This window comes from Camelus ferus, chromosome 11 (genome assembly GCF_009834535.1).
Source record: "Camelus ferus isolate YT-003-E chromosome 11, BCGSAC_Cfer_1.0, whole genome shotgun sequence".
Lineage (NCBI taxonomy): Eukaryota > Metazoa > Chordata > Mammalia > Artiodactyla > Camelidae > Camelus > Camelus ferus.
Genome location: NC_045706.1, coordinates 18796218 through 18820900, shown reverse-complemented (window position 1 = coordinate 18820900; position 24683 = coordinate 18796218). Strand labels below are relative to the sequence as shown.

The 24683-nt window shown below is 39.2% G+C and overlaps 1 long non-coding RNA gene across 1 annotated transcript; it reads right to left on the bottom strand.

Annotated features, from left to right (window-relative positions):
- Window positions 1–10384: 10384 nt before the first annotated feature.
- On the bottom strand, window positions 10385–24483 carry LOC116667017. Its single transcript, XR_004323794.1, has 3 exons — window positions 24340–24483; window positions 20955–21020; window positions 10385–10805 (listed from the first exon to the last, which is right to left on the bottom strand). It is a non-coding gene; the product is annotated as an uncharacterized LOC116667017 (long non-coding RNA).
- Between the last annotated feature and the right edge of the window lie 200 nt (window positions 24484–24683).

Genomic DNA, 24683 nt, shown 5'->3' with positions numbered 1-24683 from the left:
TATTTTCTTTGTCCTAAGAATGGCAACCTATGCTCTTCTATGCTTATGCAGAAAATCAAAATCAGTTTTTGGAAAAGGATGTACCAATAAGTCATCATTATCTTTTCACATTTTATTCCCTTTCTGACTCTTCCTATGTGTCCAAACTAATTTTATCTCTTTGTTCTTTTAAATGTTTAGTTAGAGAAGAGCTGCCTTTGTACCTCTATTAGGTTCTGATCATTCATGGAGAAATTCAAATCATTAGGACAGTGTGGACATTGTCTTCCAAAAATATTCAACCTGCCTGTAGAACTAGACATGTATATACTAAACTAAAGGACAGTCCCAAAGCAATTATCAACAAGTGCAAAAATAGGATGCTTTCTATACTTAATAACATATTTATGCTACCTTTGTAGTTTTGCTCTACCATCCTGTTATTCCATTCAGAGTTTATAGAAATTCTTAATGAACATGGCTACAAATAACATCCCTTAGAGACATATATGGCTTGTCTTGATAATGATGGTTTCATTGCTTATTTTATTTGTGCAGCAGGTGATCATTAAAATTAAGCTCTTGATTAAAATTACCCAGGGTAATTTATCTCAGTCTGCCTTCTCACTTAACAAGAGACTCATAAGTACTGATGGAGATGAAGTTTTCTCCATGCTTAGGAATTCCTTGGGTTAGAAGGTGTTATGTTAGCATAAAATCACAATAATTAACTAGAATAATCCAACCCCTGGGTATCAACAGATAATTCACAGAGTCATTGGCAAATGCAATGAAGAAATTGTCGCTATTATGCATATTTGATGTAACGTTTAATTACCAAAGTATGAGCCTGGGCCTTAAAGGATTTCTTAATAGAGGGTAGGACCTTTCCTTATTTAGCATTATTCATATAAAATGTTCATTAGCCACAATATTGCATAGTGTTACAAAACTCTCCCATCTAAGAAAAGCAGTAGACATAATCAATCTATAGTTTCAAGAGTAAACATGGTGAGGATTTGCTAAATATTCCCTGGACTCCTCTACTGCTTTCATCAAATAGCTGGAACCAAGTGCTATTTTGCCCTGTTCTCATAATTCTGTACAATAGGAACCTTTACTTCTTCAAAAGGAAGGACTCTGTACATGGCACTCCCCATGCTACTACATGCTGCTCTATATGATACTAGGGCTGGTTTGGATGCTGCCAACACTGGAAGATCATGCCCGGTTGAGAAAGAGCCAGAGCCAGATCAATTGCCTGTAGGACTCCAGAGACCTCATTACTTGGCTGAACACACCTCTAGGCCATTGAAATTCTGACATGATTACCCAGATGGTCAAAGGCATATGGCTCTATCCAAAATCAAGAGTCCCACAGACACTTCAATGGAAGTAGCTGCTGGGTGATATTTTCAAAGACTATTTTACAGAAATTACATATATTAATTCTAGGAGAGAAGCAGGATCTTGGTCTCTGCAAATTCTAAAAGGAAAAAAAAATGTTTCATAAGAGCTGATGGTCTAGTTGCTCATGTCTTACTGAGCCCAACCCCTCTCACAAGCTAGTGCTGCCCTGTCCATCTTTCCTATGAAATCTACAAGCAATACCAAATTTTAGAATTACATTAGTGTGGAAATTTATTCTTCATGGTGAAAGCATTAAGTACATGTGCTTTTGAAGTTTTTCATCATAAGTATTTAAAAGGAAATAGTTACCCGATTAGAGAAATTCTAATGTTCTCTAAGCATATTATTTGCACATTTGATTGTAAGCCATCAATAAGTGCTTTTCAAAAGATTTCTTCTTAGCAGGAAGAAAAGAGGCAGGAGTGTATTTGTAATTATGGAAACATGCACAATATATTTGAAACACCTAACGTAGGTATAATTTCATAATGCCAAGTGATAAGGAATGTACTGAAGTAATTATATCTTATTAATAATTGCTATTTCTATAAGAGTGATAGATGGAGAAATTTATCTGGAGGTTATACCTTTAAATAGCTGTATTAAAAGCAGTTATGAAATGATTTCTGAAGTCTGGATGCAATTGAAGCAGATTTGGCCAGACCATTTCCATCACAATGGGATTTCTGAAGTGAGTGCAGAGGGAAGAAAAGGGCCCATTACAGACAGGTCACCTGATTCAGCCCTAGAGATAATGTGAAATTGTTCCATATAGTAATGTCTTCAGAGCTTTATCCAGACTAGTCTGAAACGGATACTCAAAAAAAAAGCACAGTTCTAATAATCTTTCTCCTTTATTTTCAGCTTGAAAACCTATTTCCTAATGGCCGTAATGACTAATCTGCCTACCCATCTACCCATTCATCTTCCATTAAAAATGTAAATGAAAACAGTGTTTTGCAACCACCAGACATGAGAGTTGCTCACAAGACCTCGGTGACAAAAAGGTGAGAGCTGAGGTTACATCATATGCTTTTTAAGCAACTCATCCGGCATTTGGTAGAATAATCTTTATCCCACAGAGAGCCTGAGAAAATAAAGAGGAGCCTGAAGAACATGGAAGTAAATTGCCTGTGGTGTTTCAAGGGGGATGAAGGTGCCTCAAGTTGCAGAGAAACGTACCTCTCCTTGAGTATGTAGAGGAGACTACTGTTCCTTGAGCAGGAAATAGACATCAATGTGCTATGTTCTGCAGCATGACATCCAGATGTCAAATTAATCAGCCTGATATTCAGTGTCATAAATCATATCCTAGTTGTTCCACTACAGCATGGGCAATTAGTCATGGGGGAAATAAAACTCGGATGGCAATATGTAAAAATACTGCGGCCTTATACAACGTCTTCCAACAGGATTACATCTGTGCCAGCAATGGTCGAGGCATTTCCCTTGATACTTTTGTTACTTAACACTTGGTGCTTAACACCTCCAAGGAAAATCAGCTGGGTCCCCTTGATTCCATGAACTCCTGTTGATTTCACACTCTTGCTTTCTCAAAACTCCAAGGACCACCACCCTCGGTATAAGATAAACAGAACTTGCCCCTCCCCCCAACAAGGACTCTGTACTTTAGTAGATGCTTAAGAAAAAGAGAAACAAATTTGAGAGGAGTGAGATCTGGCAGAAGAATTAGGAGTCTTCTCATAAACAGGTTAGATAGCATCCATCATGTTCATCAGTATATATCCTACATTCTGGGTGTAAATTGCTTGGATAAAACAAGAAAGCATTGTCTACATTGGTGCTCTGGATCAGTGGAGAGTGTAATTAGAAATTCAGAAGTATGTAGATGCACATGTGATGGACCCCACTTGGACTTCTAAAATTAACAGAGGAAATTTTGGCGGTCAGAGACTGAGGGCTGAAAGCTAGCAAGAAAGTGGGTATTGGCCAAAATTGTGATTTCAACATTAAACATTAGTGTGACCTCTTTGTCCCCAAAGCATCTTGTGGATAGTAACAAACCAGTCACTATCTCTCAAACTCGAGTATAAATTTTTTTAATTTAAACATTCTGTCATTCATCTTTATATCCCTAAATCTAAAATAGTATTTAGCACACACAAGGAATCCATAAAATGTCAGCTGCATGGATGAGTACCTAAATATTGAATGAATATAAATACTGCACACCCATCTACCATAGACCCTAGAGGGATAGTCTCCACTTGTAACTGTGTCTTCATTCTTTTCTACTGAGTTATTAGGGTAACAATCACCTGTTCCCAACGCTCACTAAACTCAGGGAGGAAAATAGAAAGTTTGGAACAAGAAAAAGGTAAAATCATTTAAATCAAAAAGGACACATTTAAAAGAAGTAAATGTCTCTAGATAATAATTCTGTGTCAACGTAAGTTCACAGATTCTGACAGATGTACCACTGTAGCACTGCTTGTCAGTACTGGAAGAGGCTGGGCACGTGTGGGGACAGGGAGTACATGGGAACTTTGCACTTTCTACTCAATTTTGCTGTGAAACTAAAACTGCTCTAGAAAATAAAGTTTATTAATTTTTAAAAAGTAAATGTTAGGCTGGAAACAATAAAAACATGTAGTTCTAGAAGCAAAGCCAAGCATTTTCCTGAGCACTGTTTTAAGTATTGTATATATATTTCTTTGTTTAATTCTCTAAAAACTCCATGGAGAAAGCGCTATTAATATCCACCTTTTTTTAAGAAAAGAGTACAGAGCCAAAGTTATCTGGTGTCTTTTTCAAGGTTTCACAGCTACTTATCGGCAGTGATAGGACTTGAACCCAGACCACCTGGCTGCAGGGTTTAGACTCTCAACCTCTGCTCTTTGCTGCTTCACAAATGTGTTGTATCTCCATAGGAAGCGAAACAGATGACACATCTTTATTGCATTTACTAAAAAGATTTTCAATTATTCATTATATAAATCAGAAGATAACATGGCTCCAATTTCACTAAAGCCTGGAAAATAAATGCAAACACACAGCCATGTGCGCACGCATGCACACACACACACACACCCCACGTGTAATTTGGAGTTTGACGTCTGTTCTTTCTCAAGTCTAGCATCTTCTCCAAAACGCAGGGACTACAGACGTTCAATGCTATCACAATTTTCCTTTTGTTATTATTTAAAGATTAGAACTTCTTGGACACCAGGGAGATAACTTGCAACATGTTATTTCAAGTTCCTCGTCGCAATACTGCATAAAATCCTTCATAATAGGAACTTCAGTGAAGTGGAGCAGGTGTTAGCAGCGGATGATACAATCAGATTCCACCCTTATCTCGGTGCCTGCAAGCCCAAGCCTTTCTACCCCAGAAAGGGTTTACCAGTCTCTTGAGGGACAAAGAAAAGTAAACCTCAGAAAGGAGAGTGCTCATAATGGTAGGAATACCAATGCCCCAGGGTGACTGTAGCAATAAACAGGGTTTAGTGCATCAAAGGCATATGCTACTCGACATTAGAAAGTAATATCAAATGAAAGATTTTTATTGAATTGGCCTCTAAAACAAATTCCCAATGGCCACAGCTGATAAAAAAATTAGCTTTCTACTAAACATTAAATGGATCAATAATCTATTAACTCTAACCTTGTTAGCAGGAGCTGGCAGTACAATACGTGACCTGCCTTTTTAAATAAGTTGTCTTCAATGTCTATCTTTGACTAAAATAATTTTCTTTTGCTGTATTCAGCAATGATGTAGTTAATACTCCCTATTAACTCAAAAAGACTTTTTCCCCTTTTTTGAAGACTGTTCACCTTCAAGGCCTTTAGAGATAATTATATATGTACCATTTTATTCAGATAATAATAGCATGATTTTTATTTTATGGGCAGAAACTAGAGCAGAGACTCCAACAATAGTTAGTAAATATCCACAGTCATGATGAGATGTTATGAAGCCTTTGGTGACATATCATCTTCACAAAGTCATGGTCTTATCAGCGTAAATATTCTCATCCACACTCACCTTTAGGTGAGGGTGAGGAGAGAGTCAGCAAATGTCCATGCAGACAAAGTTCTGATGGGGAACTGCAGGGAGAATGGGAATAGGTTGATGGATTGAGAGTAGTTTTAGGGTGAAATTTTTATATTTATACAAGTTAAAATAGAGTTTATCTTGAAAAAGAAAAATGTGTTTATAGTGGGGAGGAGAGGTGGTGACTGCTAAGTAACATTGATTCTTTCTTTCTATTCTCTTTTATTTCCTTCCTATGACATATGACACCAAAAGCATAGGCAACAAAAATAAAAATAAACAGCAGAACTACATCAAACTAAAAAGCTTTTGCACAACAAATGAAATAATCAACAAAATGAAAAGATAATCCACAGAACGGGAGAAAATATTTGCAAATTGTATGTTTGATAAGGAGTTAATATCCAAAATACACAAGGAACTCATATAACTCCAGCAAAAAAAAAAAAAAAAAAATTAAAAAATGGGCAAAAAATCTGAATAAACATTTTTCCAAAGAAAAGATATAAATGGCCAATAGATATATGAAAAGGTGCTCAATATCACTAATTAGGGAAATACAAATCAAAACCACAATGAGATATCACCTCATATCTGTTAGAATGGCTATCATCAAAAAATAGAGGCAAGTTATTGGCAAAGGCATAGAAAAAAGAAAATCCTTGTACATTGCTGGTGAGAATGTAAATTGGTACAGCCATTATGGAACACAGTATGGAGGTTCCTCAAAAAATTAAAAATAGAACTATCATATGATCCAGAACTCCCACATCTGGATATATATTCAAAGAAAATGAAATCATGTATCAAAGAGATATTTGCAACCCCATGGTCATTGTAGCATTTTTTTTACAACAGTCAAGACATAGAAACAACATAAATGTCTAATGATGGATGAATGGATACAGAATATGAGATACATATATATGTATATCACTTTGTGATGACATGGTTGAACCTGAAGGACACTGTGCTATGTGAAATAAGTCACACAGAGAAAGACAAATACTGCTTAAACTCACTTATACATGGAAGCTAAAAGAGTCAAACTCACAAATCTGAAATTAGAACTGTGGTTTCCAGGGGGCAGGGGGTAGGGAAATGGGGAGATGTTGGCCAAAAGGTACAAACTTTTCACTTCTAAGATGAATAGGTTTGGGGAATGTAATGTACAATAAAGTGACTATAGTTAATAGTACTGTATTGTATACTTGAAATGTCCTAAGAGAGGAAATCTTAAGTGTTCTAATCACACACACAAATGCACACACAAAAGGTAACTATGTGAACTGATGGATATGTTAATTAGCCTTTTGTGGTAATTATTTCACAATGTATATGTATATCAAATCATCACATTGTACACCTTAAAAATATACAATTTTGTCTGCCCAACTATATCTCAATAAAGCTAGAAAAAAAATAAAGTAAAATAAAATAAAGCCAAAGACCTGGAGTGACTTCTACCTGATTGCATTGCTATTTAAAACAGTACATTAGTTTTCTACCTCTGCACAACAAGGTACTACAAATTTAGTATCTTAAAACAACACACACACTATCTCACAGCATCTGTGGGTCAGAAGTATGAGCATGGCTTGTTTGGGTCCTCTGCTCAGAGTCTCATAAGGCTTCAGTAGAGACGTCAGCAAGGCAAAATTCTCTTTGTGTGGGATTGATTCAGGGGAAATCTGCTCATTCAGTTTCATTTCCTTGCAATTACAGAAGCCAGCATTTTGCGGGCTATTGCCTGGAAGGTGCCCTCATAACTTCAAGGCTGCCCATACCTCCTTGCTACATAGGCTTCTCCAACATGATCACTTACTTCATCAAGCCCATGAGGACAGATTCTCATCTCAGGAAGGACCCAGTCCCTCTTTTAAGGGCTTTCACTCCAGATCCACCCAGGATAGATCAGGATAAATTGTTTTAAATAAAAATTGATTTGGAGCCTTACATACAGCTGCAAAATCCCTTTTCACTTTGACATGTCCTGCTAGCTAGAAGCAAATCACAATTTCTGCCCACACTCAAGGGGAGTGGAATACAAAATACATGAATATTAAGAGGTGGAAATCATGTGGCCCATCCTAGGATCTATTTGGCACACATACTATAAAGCTATAAAAAAAAGACACATAAAACATGCCTATGAGCCTCCAGTCTGCTCTAACTTCTGCTATGGTCTAATATCTCAGTGGAGACCACAGCAGGAGAGCTCCTGCAGTGTGCTCAGTGGAAAGAGAAGTCCAGCCCCTCTGCTTGACCTCCCTTGCTTTTCATCTCTACAGTGCACCACGGTGGGGGGGGGGGGGCAGTGCCTCCCACCTAGAGGTTCAATTCTGCTCTACTTCTAAGATAAATCCAGGCTTAGAGCAGAAAAGATTAATGTATTTGCATCCTTTCCCCTTACTCTCCTCCCCAAATTCAGTGAACCTTAACTAAGGCCAAACCATTCTTCTTTGGGATTTCCAGAAAGGTAAGATTCAGTGCTGACCATTAGACATCCTCATTCTCCAGCCACATTCCTTGTTATTCTGATACCACTGAATGACTTCTGGTTCCCCAGCTGTGTCCCAGTCCTCTTCCGTGTGCTCAGACACCACCCTCCTGATACTTTCTACCATACTCCCTCAGTATTCATAAAATACAGCATCTGCATTAGTCCTTTCAGAAATTACATGCAGGCACTGTCCTCAAAACTTACGCACAGCTTGCTTCTTGCAGTCCAGTATAGCATGGAATGACTCAGGACAAATTTATCAGTCCAAATGGAATTTCTAAACTGATAGGCTTCACAGACTGATTATTAAAAAAAAGTCTCTATAGCCTAGACACAGATGAACAAATGCTCTTAGGATCGTATTAAAATCTGTGGTTAGTCTGCCAGAATGCAATTTTGGTGTGTATAAATGCATTTGACAGAGCTGAGTTGGTTTTTAATTTCATTTCTGTCAAAAAAATCAATCAAAAAATAGTTTTTATGAACCTATTTGTTAAATGCTCAGCACTATACTGGAAGCTGTAAGGGATTAAAAAGAAAAGTAAACCACAGTTTATGACCTCAAAGACTTTACAGTCCAGTTGTGGACACACACACACACACCATTCATGAAACAAGAGTACACAATAAAAGATGAAAAATAAATAATAATAGTTGCTATGTATTGTGACTCTACAGAATTAGGCAAAAGTGACTTTGCAGGCTTACAACAATTCTGAAAGTTCTCACCTATTTTTTCCTATTTTCACAAAATAGGAAATGGGTGGCAAGTGGGCAGAGCCAAGTCTATCTGATAGCAAAACTGATGTTATGTCCACTAAAAACAAAACAAAGCAAAATAAAACAAATGCAAAATCCTGGTTCCTCATCAGATTCTTAATTCAGCTCTGGTTTGGCTTTAATAGTTTTTTTAGGATGTCAGATGTCTTGTACAGCCAAGGGGATCTGAACTAAAACATTAATTCATTATATAGCCCAAGGGCTAAATAATACATACTAAGAAAGTTCAGTAGGGGAGAATTTCTAGGAGGTAGCTGAAAAGAAACAATTTTCCCTATAACAGGTGTTTCCCAGCCAAAAAAACTTAAATGTTAATCAACTTCTTCCAAAGTCATAACTTGACTTCAGGTCTAAGAAAAGTAAATGAATGTATAATACTAATATATACATATTATTCATGAAAGTTTACATTGTATCTTTACAAGCATTATTTCATTTTAAGTATCACAAGAATTTGGGAGTAAATAGGGGTAGTTGTTTTATTTATTTATTGCCTGTTGAGAAAACCAAGGACCAAACTTGCTGCAGGTCACACAGCTATCCAGTGACCAAGCTCTGTGTTCATTTCATTACTTGCCTCTCACTGGCCCACTCCAATGTCCCTGCAGCTTGATGACAGCCAGGACTGACTACATATCTGTGGGGCCCAATGCAAAACAAAAATCAGAGTTCAAAGTGTATCAAGAATTTCAAAGGGTATTAGGAATTTCAAAACAGCAACTGCAGAGTATTAAACCAAGTATGGTGTCCTTCTAAGTAACTGCACAGGTGGCATGCCCAAGAAGCTGGCCCTGATGACACCACTGCAAGTTAAACTGTGAAATCAACAATTCAAGGAGTTACTAATTGAATAAGGCAAAGGGTATGGGTGTATTAAAAATAATCACTTCTCTAGGAAGCACAGCAAAAGTACCTGTGACAGATGCAATCCAGCAATCCAAGCTCTATGATCATAATCACTCTCCTCTAATTATTCAGAAATAAATATAGGAAATGCATTTTGGTGGAATAAGATAAACACATTTCTTCCCAAGTTACTTACTGAACACATTAATATGCATTTTTTCCCAAGTGTAATGAACCGATATGCTTCAGACTATGACAAGATGAAGGCATCAGAAAGTATTCAAGAGCAGGAAAACCATCAAATTAACTTGTAGCTTTCAGCACACTTGCTCTGTCTGGCCTCTGCTTCCAGCATGCCAGTTCATAATAAACAACTTCAGGAAGGGAGCTTACACAGATGCTTTCACAACAGAGTGAAGAGCTGAAATAGGAGCTTGACAGTGCTATCAATGAATAGCAGATGTTTGCAAGGAAGCTGGGATCCTCGGTTTGAATTTCCAGAGTAACATGAGCTTCTGGAATGTAGAGAAGCTCACTGTTGTCAGTCACCTCTGTAGAATCCCTGAACACCATACCGTGGAACTAACTGGGCATGTGAGCCAGCTCCATTCCTTATGAGGGAACAGGAAAGAACCAGCACATTGCCTTCTTGTCCTGTGATCTCGTACTTCGATCTTACTAGAACACTTCTTAAAACTGGGATTCTTGTCAAGAAAACTCCAGAAACGTTTTTGAACCAGGAAATGTGCATTTGGGGAGTGAAGAAGAGAAGGAAATGTTCCTACATGAGTAAGATGTTTCTTTCATTTTTTTTTCCATTAAAAATAAGCTAAATGTGTTCTGGGGACGGAAAGCATATAAATCAATCAAACGTGAATGAGGGAAAAGTTACACAAATGTCCATTTTATTCTTCAAAACAAGTGTGTATAATTTACAATTTCTTTTTGTACATCAGTCATCATCTACTCCATTTGAACATGAATATAAATAGTTGCTTGTCCTGGAGTTCAGCCAATCTGTATTTGAATCCTCAATAGCTACTTAATATCTGGTTGCGTTTGGTTAGGAATATTAGGTTCTTTTGATTCAGAGTAACAAAATCCAACTTAAGCAAATAGGAAAAGAAACTACGGTGTCTTACTAAATCAAAGAAATAGCTGAATAACCAGGTCACAGGAAGGGTGAGAAACAGGACAGCTCCAAGGATCTCCTCAAATGGACTTGGTGGATCTTCCCTCTTGGTCTTTTCCATCACAGCAACTTGGTTTCTGCTGAAAGATTCAATGGAGTTCATGCAGAGAATGTATCCACACTCTGAAGTCTTCTGATACAGGCGATGCTAACTTGAGTGGGTTTTATTGCTAAGCATCACTTGAGGCTCACACACCCATAAATCCTTAAATGTTCACAAATGTCCAGAAGATGTGGAACATGACTACTAGTTCTAAGACAGAAGAGTTACACTCTCAGGTTCCTTTTGCTTGCCTGGCTTATTGTGGATGGACAAGAGATAACATAGTTGAAAGCTCGAAGACAAAAAAAAAAAAAAGCTGTGTACTACAGATGTGCTTAATTAAGACAAGTGTTACCCTGGAGATGATTATAGGAAACAGCACAATATAGTGATAAAGACATGGGTTTTCTAACTGAGATACAGGTGGATTCAAATCTGAAATGACCCACTCCCTGGTCAGCTGTTTGAAATTGGGAAAGTTATAAAATATCTATGAATCTCAGTTTTTTATTAATAACATTATTCTCTGAATGTTAAAATAATGCAAGTTCTTTGTGGAGAACTAAAAACTATGTAAAGTTTCAAGACATACATTATAATTGACCTGTAATCTCACCCCCTGGGACTGACAGTTAACACTGTGATATAATTCTTGTAAATGTTCAATCTATGCATATACAAATATATATACATATATTCTTCACAATCACTGCTTTAACTGCATGCCACAATGTTGAAGTTTTGCTTCATTTTCATTCAATTAAAAGTATTTTGCTTGGTGATTTCCTCCTAGGCTCATTAATTATTCAGAACTGTGTTATATTATTCCAAGTTTAATGGATTTCCAAGATATCTTCCTGTACTGATTTCTAATTTACTTCTGTTGTGGTCACAGAATATACTCTGTATGACTTCAGCCTTCATAATTTACTAGAAGTTGTTTCATGGTTCAGCATGGGGTCCATCTTAAGTGTCTCACGTGCACTTGAAAGGATTGTTTTCTGCTCTTATTGAGTGCTGTGTTCTATAAACATCAATTAGCTCGAGTTAGTTAATGGTGCTATTGAAGTCTTCTATATCATTACTGTTTTTCTGCAGCAATTATTAAATCAAATTTTAGAGTAATGTTTTGAAATCTTCAATCATAATTATAGGTTTATCTACTTCTCCCTTCAGTAATGTCAAATTTTGCTTTATGCATTTTGAAACTACATTGTTGTGCTTACACATTTAGGATTGTTATGTTTTGTTGATGAACTGACCCTTTTGTTAATGTGAAATTTTCATTTTTACACCTGGAAATCTTTCTCATTAAGAAGACTACTTTTTCTGGCATTACACAGCTACTCTAGCTCTCTCATGATTACTCACTGTATTAAATACATTTTAAATATATTTTTAGCCCTTTTCATTAAACCTTTCTGTGTCTTTTTATTTATGACGTGTTTTTTGTAAGTTCAGTGTAACTGGATCTTCTTTTTAAATCTAGTTTTACAATCTCCATTTTAATTGTTATTTAGTTATCAGGAGTGTTATGTTTAAATTTACTATCTTGCTTTTTATTTTCTATACATCCAATCTTTCCTTTGTCCCTTTTTTCCTGCCTTTGGAACTAACAGAACATTATATTTCATTCTAGCTCCACTGTGGCTCCTTAATTATACATCCTTGTTCTGTTTTGTTAGTGGTTGCTCTATGCTTAAAATTTGCACATTTAACTTAACACAGTCTATCTTCAAGTAATATTATACCCCTTCATGTACAATATAAGAACCTTAGAACAGCATAACTCTGTTTCTTCCTTAGTCCTTCATGCTGTTGTTGTCATACACTTTAATAATTTAATACAAGGCATATTCTCCTGAGGTTTTATGCCAAGTCCCTCTCCTATAAGCAGTCTATAAAGGTGGCAATTTTCAACATCCTTACTAACCTGTTGGAACTGTCACATTGCAAAATTTGTGCCAATGTGATATTTATCAAATGATATACCATGATTGTTTTATTTTTCACTTCCCAAATAAAATTTTTGAGGCTGAGCATCTTTTCATTATTTATTGGCCATTGTGTTTCCTTTCTGTCAGCAGAATGTCCATATATTTTATACAAATTTCCATTGAATTGTTTCTTTTTCTTGTTGATTTGTTTATTTATTTATTTAATGAATTCTGGATATTTATCCTCTATTTTACGCATTGCAAATATTCTCCCTGTCTTCAGCTTGCCTTTGACTTTGTTTTCTGCACTTTTAGATAAACAGAGGTTTTGTTGTGTTTTTTTTTTAATTTAGTGAAGTCGAATTTCTGAATATTTTCCCTTATGGCTTGGACTGTCTATGTCACTATAATAAATTCTTCCCAGTTCTGCTAAAATAAGTAGTCTTCTGTATTTTCTTCCTAATGTTCAAAAAAATTGCTTTTCCCTAGTAGGTTTTTAGTCTGTTCAGAATTTAACTTTGTAGTCACCTTTTATCCCTCTTCTTACGTACCCTACACAAGTACATTCAGTGCTCCACCCCCTTCCCTAAGTCCTGACTTTTTATAGTCCAGATAAGTGATCACTTCCTTCATGAAGCTTTCTTTGACTTCTCCAACCCTCAATGATTTTCCCACCTCAACTTCCTAAGATACTTATCACTGAACTTGGATAGTAATTTATGCCTATGCATGACAGTGAATTAGACAGACACAGCATTCAGGCAGATCATCTTAATGAATTAAATAGGGCCGGAATTAAAGGCTGTAAAGAGAGTGGGGGCTGGACTAGCACATGTCTTTTCTCAAGGGCAGCTGCTACTTGGCTCCAGCCAATTATTTCTATTGGTACAAAAGCTCAGTTGCCAAATCTACATTTTTTCAAACAGAACCTAGGAATCCAAGAATTTTTATGTGAAATGTTCTGACTTATAAATACTGCCAACTCATTTAAAGATATTTTAAAAGCATTGTATGTGTGTGCTTGGAGGGGTGAAGGGAGTTAGCTCCTGGTCAGATTCAGTCATACCACTTCCAATCTCTAACCTCTTGTTTAATTGCTGCTAATCAGTTGATCAGTTTAATTTTGCCTTCAATTAGATCATAAAACCCTTGAGTAAGGAACACCCATTTTGTAACCACAACAGAAGCTGTCACAGAGAAAAGCCTATGATAAATGCTGGATAAACCGTTGACTGACTATTGATTGACAGGTGACACCATATGCATACTCTGAGCCAAAGTACCCTCCACAATTGAGCACTAGGGAGAGGGCTGGAGGGGATCCTACACTGAGGCACTATGGCCAAGATGCTGCCCACCCAGTGTGTGTCATTCTAGTGAGACACACATGCACAGAAAATAGATCCTCCCAAAGTCAAGGTAGTCCTCCCCCAGGGATGGGATTCCAGGTTACATTCTGGACACTCTGCCGGGACTAATTCAAATTCAAGAGCTGTTAAGTACCAGTGGTCTGTGTAGTACAAAGAGCAGATGCCCAGCTCTCAACGAGGCAAACAGAGTTGTAGAGAGAAACAGAAAAGGCTTTCAATTCCTTTGTCTTTTATGAGAATAAAATCCTGACTCTGAGTAAAGTCATAGCATGGCCATTGTTATTTATTCATAGTCCTGGGTCCTCACTCTCAGAATCACTAACTCCATACTATCATGTTTACATGTAGCCTAAGGAATGAACCAAAAGTCCATCTCTGTAGTGAAGGCAGGCTTGGACCAGATTCAAAGCTTTAGTTTATACCTCAAGAGCCCTGGCTGAAGTGCCTAGCCTCTCTGACCCTCTGTCTTCTCATCTGTAAAGTAAAGTAAGAACAGTCAGATTGCAATTCCTTTTCAGTGGAAGCAGCAGTCATGTCAGGAGTGGTGAGGAGCACAGACTCAAAGCAGGCATGAATTTGTATCTACCAGCTGAGTGACCCAGGGAAAGTCACTTAACTAACCTCTCTGTGCGTGAGTTTCTATACCTACAAAATGAAGACAAATAATAGAACTTAGCCCACTAAGCTGTTCTAAAGATCAAATGACATTATACCTATAAATCTTGCTACAAATAATAGGTTTCAGTTCATGGGTGGGAGAGAAATTGGTAGACTGTACAGAATTACTATGATAGGATCTTTTATTCTAGTCTCCAGAGCAGTCAGCACCGCCAGGGTTTGTTTCATCGTTGTTGTGTTGTTGTTGTGGTTCCTTCCCCAGGATTGCACGGTCATGTGAAAGATAACTTCTCAGCAGGATCTATTTCTGTTAAAAGCAAGTGTGTTCACTCCTCTGAGGCCACACAACTTTCATGCTTCACGCCCACTTGGAAATAAGCCTAGGCAAAGCACTAGGAAAAGTGGAAAAGAAGCAAATCCTCAACTATGCTTAAGACCTTACATACAAAAAGTCCTAAAGTTTTCTAAAAGTGCATTTCTGAGCATGTTCCTCCACACTGCAGGGTGTCTGAATATGCCTCTATGTTGCCTTCACATCTCTGTAAATGTGGAAGGTCTGTGTGTGTGTCTGTGTATCTTGTGCTATATCTACACATGTGAGCTCGTGTGTGTGTGTGTCTGTTTATAACTGTGTGTCTCTCTATGAAAATGCCCGTGCCTGTGTGCATGTGTCTCTGTGTCTGTCTGTGTGTGTGTGTCCTTTTTTATTATGTTCTAGGATTGTGTCTCTGTACCAGGATATATGTCTATATGTGTGTCAGGAACCACAGTTTCTAACCATGGGTGTGTGTGTGTGTGCATGTGCATATGTACCTCTGTCTATGATGTGTGAGTCTCCCGTCAGGGTTGTATGTGTATCTGTTTTCTGTCTGTGTTGTGTCTGTCAGTGAAATTTCCTATTTGTATCCCACACCAAATGGGCCGTGTACATGTGCATTTGTGTGACAAAGGACAACTTTAAACAACTTCAATTTAGCCCATCAAGTTATTCTGTGCTGTTGTTGGAAAACACAGGCCATTGGCTCTCAATCTATCTGCATGAGTTCTGGGGATCTTTTAGAGAAATACTGATGTCCAAACTCCACTTGCAGAGATTATAACTGCCATTTATTACTCTGCAGTGGAGTCCAGATACGAGATCTTTGTGAAGCACCCAGACAGTTCTAATGTGCAGCCATGGTTAAGAACAACTATATTAGGCAATTGGACAGGCCTCTGAATTCTCCCTAGAAAAATGCAGGCTGCTTTCCTTGCCTGTGACATCAATAATATCAGGAGGAGAGGCAGGGAATTGTGAATAAATTATCCAGTGCAAAAAAGGACAGATCTTCACTTTCTGAGGAGGCAGGCACTCTACCACAATGGACCCTGTGAGTCAACAGACTGCAAATTAACCTATGAAAATAACTGAGGAGGAACTCTTCTCTAAGTCCAATCCTTCCTCCATTCCAGTAGACATTTGTTCCCGTTTACATGTATGCCTGTCTAATTTAAAAGATGTAGTGCTACCTTAATTTCTATATAAACTCACCATTTACTGGAAATGTTTCACAGTCCAAAGGAGGATTTATTAGCATAATAAACCAAGTGCTTCATAAAAATTTAAATGTATTTTTGAGCGTTCTTTACCACGGAAAAGTGTTAAAAGAGTGAGGGTCCAGAATGGGACAAAATCTCTCATTTCTGGGAGTGAAGATCTAAAGATGAAAATGAGAAAGAATCCAGTAAGAGGAGGGAAGGAATAAACACTCATATGCTTGGACTCTGGGAAGCAGAGCCACCACATTCCATAAGATGCTTTTGTACAAACTAGAAAAAGGTAGAAAAGGGAACCCTCCTACACTTTGGTGGCAATGTAGTTTGGTGCAGCCGTTAATTGAAAACAGTATGGAAATTCCTCAAAAGACTAAAAATAGACTTACCCACTGCTGGGCAATCCCACTTCTGGGCATATATCCAGAGGGAATCTTAATTCAAAAAAGACACATGTACCCCTCTGTTCACAACAGCACTATTTACAATAGCCAAGACATGGAAACAACCTAAATGTCCATCGACAGATGACTGAATAAAAAATTGTGGTATATTTATACAATGAATACTACTTAGCCATAAAAAATAATAAAATAATGCCATTTGCAACAACATGGATGGACCTAGAGATTGTCATTCTAAGGGAAATAAGTCAGAAAGAGAAAGAAAAATATCATCTAAAAATTAGAATCTTAAAAAAAAACAAAAAAAAAGACAAGCAAACTTTTTTGCAAAATAGAAACCAACTCTCAGACATAGAGAACAAACTTGTGGTTACCAGTGAGGGAGAGAGGTGGGAGGGGATAAATAGGGAGTTAGAGATTTGCAGATACTAACTGATATATAGAGAATAGATAAACAACCAGTTCATGCTGTATAGCACAGGGAACTACATTCAATATCTTGCAGTAACTTATGATGAAAATGAATATATGTATGTTCATGTATGACTGAAGCATTATGCTGTACACCATAAACTGATACAACACTGTAAACTGACTATACTTCAATAAATATATATACATACATATAAAAAAAATTAGAAAAAGGCTCCCTTGGCCCAGAATTGAGACCCCCACACCTTCTGGGCAAGGTGCTTTGTGATTTAAATCCTGTTTAATGAGGTGGGAGCCTGTTGGGGAGGATCTTATGGAGGGAATGGTTATTCCTCTACTTGCAACTCCTAGAGAAAGGCTCTGAGAATCTGAGGACCATCCACCCATGTAGACAGATTCACATTTAGGCAAGAGAGAGGTAGATAATCAAACAGCCCTTGGGAAGCACTACTGCAGCTGGCGGAGTACCTGGAACTCAGCTGGTCTCTCTGAATATTTGTTGAATGAATAACTGAATGAATGAATGAATTGCCCTTTAGCAATCTCATGGACCTAAACAGGCAATTCAGAGGGCTCTCTCAGCCAATTAAAGGAAGCACAAAAAGTTGACAAGAATACTTTCTGAGGTCACTGACTTTCTCACCAGAACCTTCTTGTGCAGCAAAATATGCATGGAGAAGTTAAGAAATATGCTGCTGTCCCCATTGAGAGAAAAGTGAAGAAAATATACAACCCATTATGTATCCAGAGTGCATTCTAAGGAAAAGTTAATTTTAGAAGATGGGTGGATTGCCTGGAGAAGTTTAAGGCAGGGAAGACGGAAGCCTCACAGAATTTTAGAGCAGGAATTGGCCCTGGAGACTGTCCAGTACAGTCCTCTCATGTAGTTGAAAGTTTGGTGCCCAAAGAGAGAAGAAAGTGTCCTCCAGCCCATCAGCCAACTGGTGGTGGACGGCTACTGACCCCAGCTTATTCCATCATCATCTGCTACTCTTTTCATGCTCCCCACTCCATACCTCCCTTGAGAGCGGCTTGAGCAAAGCTATTTGGAGGTGCAAAGACAAACTGGCTGAGCCCACTAACCAGTGTAAGGATCATTACAGCCCTGGGGTTTCTGCTTCCCCGACTCACCCAAACTTTTAACAGAATGATCAAAATGACTCCTCCTTTAGGAATTAAGAAAAACTCCTTTTTTTCCCCAGGCCTGCTATTTGGAACATGGGCAAAATGGTCACAAGCATAATGCAAACCTTATCTTTAACAGGAAGAGTTTGAGATTACCCTGTTACTACTTAGCCTCTGACTCAGGGTGACAGGGAGTGGGTAAGACCAGGTGCCTGTATTTTATGATGAAATCAAATCTCCTTGTGAGAGTTTGGAAGCAGAAATATATCAAATAAAATATTTTTCTCTGTAGGGTGCCCCCTCAAAATTTCCTAGGAGTAGTCCTAAAAATCAGTCATCATTAAAAGTTGTATCAAGCAAACTGCCAAATTAATCCTACTGCCGAGTAGATTCAACAGCCTTTTATCTGCCCCCAAATTCCAGTTACCTCTTACACACCTTTCTCTTTCCACCCTACCCCGCCCTCTACACACAAAAGCTTGTAACTGCCTCCCTTGAAAGCAACAGGCTGCCACCCACTGGTGAGAAATTATCTTGGAGAAACCACAAGTTTGGATCTTAAGACACTTGAAAAGGAATTAAACAGAAAGTGACCATTAAAGAAATGTTCCCAGGATTCAGTTTCTTAGGACGGGAGAAAAAAAAATACTAATAAAAGAAATGAGAACATTAAGGCAGAACCTATAAGAGAAATAATTTTTCCTTGGTGATTCTGCCACTCTGATTTCAGTACCTGCAGGCACAGCATACTCCCACATTCCCTTCCTTCCAAGAAGAATAACAAGTCTCAGGATTGAAAGACCTTATTTAATCTATACCTCTTGCATCCCCTGCCACACCCACCCCCATCACAATTTCAGTTTGCCCAGTCTGCTCAAATTTTGGACTTGTAACCTTGTTAAGAAGTTCATTCCATGTTTACATATTCCTATTTTACCTTCCTGCCTTGTGAACAGAAAAATCAGTGGAAATCCCAACTAGTAAACAAAATTAGGGAACAATGTTATTCTCACTAGTAATCAGAGAAGTAAAAATTAAAACATTAAGGAACTGTTTTTCATCCAGGAAAACAGTAGAAATATTTGTCATTGATAATACCCACCAGGTAAATAAAGATGCAATAAAATTAGCACTTTCATACACTGCATGCAGTGCTATAAATTATTACTACTTTTCAGGAAAGCACAGTTATATACAGAATTCACGCACTTTGACCCAGTGCACATATTTCTTGTAATTTTCAGAAGAAAAAATAATACAAGGAAAAACAAGTAATAGACACAAATATACTCATTGCAGGTTTGTTTTGAAATGACCTACTTCCCTAATAGGTCAAAGATATATAACATTGTAGAGTTTGCTTATAATGTTAAATTAAAAAACAGAAAATCAGCCCAAATTTTCCTTATAAGCAGCAGGAATCCCTTCTGGTTGGTTTCACCCCAAAATTATATTAAAACAACATTACAAAAGTGTTCCTACAAAAGTGCTCCTTCTTGAAAGAGGTTCATGGAAACAACTCTGACAAGTACTAAAGAATATAGGTTGCTGATCACTTCTCAGATCATACCACTGAACTAGGTAAGAATTTAAGAACTCTAATGAAGAAACTGGTGGCTTCATAAAACTTCTAACAAAAGATCAAGACAAACAGGAACTAATTACATGGGACTAAATGAACTGAGGAGAATGACTAATTCTTTTAGGACTTTTTTATTTGAAACATTGCTGGATTTTTTAATATTTTAACTTTCCAGATTTAAGGAAACTTACTCGTAGGCTATCATGACTCATAGAAATTTGACATAGTGTATCTTTGTAAGCAAAAGTGAAGAATTTACTTTTTCCCTCTGCCTGATCCCTCCGAATTTGGAAACTCTCAGTGAGTATTCTTATTTTTATGGCAGTGTAGTCGTTTGCATGAGTTGGCTAAGAATCTGTTCTTATAACAGGACACAACTGGAAACACTGGCGACAATACCAAGGATTTGAATAGAATGTCATATTGGAGAGAGATATACACAGACTCAGATATGACCAATTTTAAGGAAGTACTTGGAAATATAAGCCTAGTACCTTGCTTACAAAGTTCCAGCAGAGTAATCTTAAAAAGAGTTTATATGGTCAATTATTATTCTTGCTGTATTGATATAAATAACCAGGCCATTTCAATTCAAACAAATTAGTTTTACCACAACTGTCTGATAAAAAAGGTAGGAGGGGATAATTACGGAGAGAGAAATTAAGTTTGCACCTTTGTAGATATTAGATTCTTATCCTGTTAATTGTCTTTAAGGTTCTGTTATACATCTGTGAGCTGGACTGGATTCTAAACTCTTCTAGTTTTCTCAAATATCTGATGAGAAATCTCCAAACTAAACATTTCCAATTTTCTCCCAATCTTCTGATTTGGAATCAGTAAGAACAAAGACTGCCCTTAAATCTCCTTGGAAGGTACTATACAAGGTCGTTCTCACCTTACTCAGATGGCACCCGAACTTCAGACACTCAAGGTCTAGATACAAGTCTTACAGCTAAAGAAGTCTCCACCTGACTCTGTCCTATACAAATGCTGGAGACTTCGAATCAAATTCACCAGAAATTGAAGCAGAAGTCAGCTGAAGGAGACAGCTTTCCCAAGATGTCAGGACCAGGCCTGTACACCTTTTTCCCACAGTTACTTTTTACCTTATCCTCTCCCTCTTTTTCTTGGAAAGAAACACTCTTATCCAAATTTCTCAGTCCATTACAAAAGGGGGAAACTTACCTAACTGTTGAGCTTGCCATCAGAAACTTCGATCCATTCTTGACAATGGTAACCATTTAGTCCACCCTGAAAGAAATTTTTTCACTTATCCCAGGTGTTACTGTTAATTTCACCCAGTGTTCCCTTGACATCAGCTACAAAGTAAGATTTTTGAAGTTTCCCAAGGTCCACCCCATTAAGCCTCCCTGGCCACTTTAAATAGGAACTACCTGGGGATATACATGACTCCAATATTGTCTCCATAGGAAGAATAAGTGCCAGTGAACACATGATCAGAAGTCTCTCCTTAACACTGGAAGATCTAGTCAAATCTACAGCCAAAGCAGTACCAGACCAAAAATGACAATTTGACTTTTTGTGTAAAGTACTTTCTGACAGTGGCATCGCCCTTGATTATCTACTTGCTGAGCAAGGAGGTGTCTTTGTGATAGCAAATACCACCTTTTGCACATGGATAAATACCTCTGGAGAGGCAGAAATTTAATTACACAAAATCAAGGAACAAGCACAACAAATTTCCCCTGACACTCCATGGTCTTTTGATCCATTTAGTTGGTTACCATTATAGAAAGTAGATTTGCCATATTACTTTTAACTCTGCTTTGCATAATGATTTTTAAGGTCTGTACCTGTTGCCTGTCAAACCTTTGTATAAACGTGGTACCCAACAGGGTAATGCTAGATCTGCACTTCAGCATAAGCTCTAGCATTTACAGCCTAGATAGGATATAGACTTTGGATGGGAAATCCCTGAGGATTCTCCCTCATGCCCTTCCTTGTTATTCAAACGTGGCTTCAAAGGTTTCCAATCACTAAGCACTTTCCCTCTGTTGTGGGACATAACAACCTGGTACCAAGGGACAAAAAACACTAAATATGGACAACCTGACTCTTGATCAGGAAAGATTCTGATTAAAAGAAGGCAATGTGAAAATAAACAAAAACTCATTTAAAATGGAGTCAGGAAGGGAGAGCTCTCACATACGTACCACTCATTGCTGCCTGCATAACCAGCAGGAAGAGCAATGAAAATTATTTTAACACGATAGAATTGGATAGAATTCCTTGTGTAAAATTCTTTGGGTCTCAATTTCTTATCCACGATGATATGAATGTTACATTTCTTCTGATACAAGAGAGGGCATTTTTCACATGGGAATCTCATCTCTTGCTTTTAAGAAAAGGAAGGAAGAGCCTTCCCTGCCACAACAACAATGCATTAACTACCACTTGCAGCCAATAAGAAACCACCACCACCTTAAACTCTTGTTCTTCTCCAAAGAACTTTCACTTAAAACAACCCTCCTCAATTTCTTCCTGAAACCTAGTAAAACCTGACCTTCCTTTCGTCTTTTAAAACTTGTCTGTGATTCATCGTAGCTTGCCCGTCTGAAACTGCAATTCTGTACTACTTCAGAACAAACCCATTTTGCTCGTAAAATAACTGGCTATTATATTTCTGGGGTTGACAAGTTCTATATTCACCTCCCTTCCTCAGTGGTTTCCTCACTCTTGCAGCTACTCCTCACACAAACTCCCAAGCTTTCAGGGTATCTCGTAAAAAGCATAAGATAAAAATGTACCCACAGTGGGAGAGCAACATCTTCCATTCTTGATGCCATCATCAGAACAGTTCCTGGCACATGGGTTGTGTTCAGTAAGTATTGATGATGGTGTTGGAGTACTGAGTATAGTTAACGATGGTGGCTATCTCCATACAGCACTATGAGCATGGGAAAGGTATCATAACAACTCCTTACCCAGAGGCCCACGAGGGTGGGTAGTGCAGAACACCTTACTGTGACAGAGAACAAATCTGGATTCAGAAACCACATTTCAAGTTTAGTTGACAGAGCCAATCTGAACACAGGTTTTCCTGACACCCCTCTGGGAATGTTTCTGGCAATTATGAGACAACTGAAAATACCATGAAAGGTACCTTTAGTTGGTGCTAATGTTCTCAATGCCTGGAGAACACTTTAAAATGGCCTTTAGTGATTGCCTCCAAGATGTTTTTCTGTTTTCAGAAATTTAAAGTTTCCAGAATCAGCTTAAATTGCAACCGTTGTTTCAGGTTGAAAAGATTCAGAATTTTCTCAAAAACAGAAAACTTCCCATGAAAAGAACAAAGACCGCTGGTTTCCACCTGCTGTGTGTCTAGTCTAAGGCCACTCATGGCCACTCTCACCAGTTTCGGCCTCCTGTAATCCAGCAATCCCTTTCCTCCTTCCATAAAGCTGGGAGGACTATGATTTTGTGCTCTTCACTAAAAAAGGTCAGGCAACGGTACAACAGGTCTTTGTTGTCATTGGTACGGCTTATCTTCCTAGGACTGATCACACCAGGGAACAGTGGCTCATGTACAGGCCACTCTCCATGCTGTTGAGAAGATGCTGCAGAGTTTCCTCCCTGTAATTCCTGTGTTGCAGGCCATAAACAGGGAATCTCTTGGGCAGACTGTCCACTAACATTCTCCTCCCCTCTAGGCGGAAGACGGAAGAAGGGGTGGGGCTCTCTATCTAAATCACCCTACAAACAGGATCCTTTAACGGGAGCCCACCAGAAAGGGAGAGTCCCTGAAAGGAAAGTCGGCCTGTTGAAAATTCACCCTTTCATCTCTGCACTCCTGACACTTTGATGCTTTGCCTGATTTGTGATCACGGAAATAGGTCACAGTGTCCGCTCACTCTTAAGTTTTTACAGGATTGGACTTTGGAAAAGAACACGGGGACTGGGTAGGATGGAGCTTGTTCTTGCAGAAGGAAATACCACTCCTGTGGAAAATAGGCAGAGGCTTTAGGTCTGCAGCACCTCCTAAGTTCAGAAGCCCAATCTACGCACTTCTTCCAAAAAACTACCTAGCAGCTTTAACCCTTTCCACACTTGTCTGTCTCGAACCCCATCACCTCTCTTCAGGCTGCTGTCGCGGCCAGGACAGTGGACCAAGGCTTAGACGTGTGTGGAGTCACCTGGCAAGCGCAAAACAGATGCTGACAGGCCTTAGCTCCTCCCGCTCCAGGCGGGTGGCTTGGCCTGGGTACCGACCGCGCTTGCGTTCGGGCTCTGGGCACTCTTGGGGGTCCGCAGTCCGTGTCCTCCCTTTGGCCCCCTCAGTACAGGCAGCTCATGAAGAGAGGCAAACGAGTGGCAGGAGCCAAGCCTCGTGGCTTTTGGTGAGTGAGGGAAGTCCCCTGGGGGTGGGAACCCTGGTACCACGCGACCCACCAGGAGCCGCCGCCTCAGTCGCCCGGGACCCAGAGGACCCAGAGCCCCACGCCGGCGAGGAGCGCGCTCAGCCTGGCCGAGGAGACGCCGGCCGCACCAACTTTTCCCACCGCGGGAACCGAGAGGAGCGCGGGGTTGGGGGGTTGGGGGGGTCCTGTACCGGAGGGAGCGGCGGGAGGCCCTCCGCTCGCCCGCTGGGAGTGGGGGCAGGTGCTCAGTACCCCATCTCCATCCAAGTGAGGCCGCGGTGGCAGCAGCCGGAGGCGTCGCGGCCAAGGGGCGGCCACCTGCGCCGATAAAGGCGCCGCCGCGCGGGCGAGAGCTGGAGTCTCAAACTGGACGCGGCCGCCTGAGGAGCGCACGCGCACGCGCAGCGCGGGGAGCGGCGAGGGGTCCGGCTCGGCGCCCGGCACCCCGCACTGCGCCTGTGCGGACTGCGGACACGCTGGACGCGCCGGGCTCGCCGGGCGCGCCGCCGCTGCCGCCGCCGAGAGCCCCTAGCCG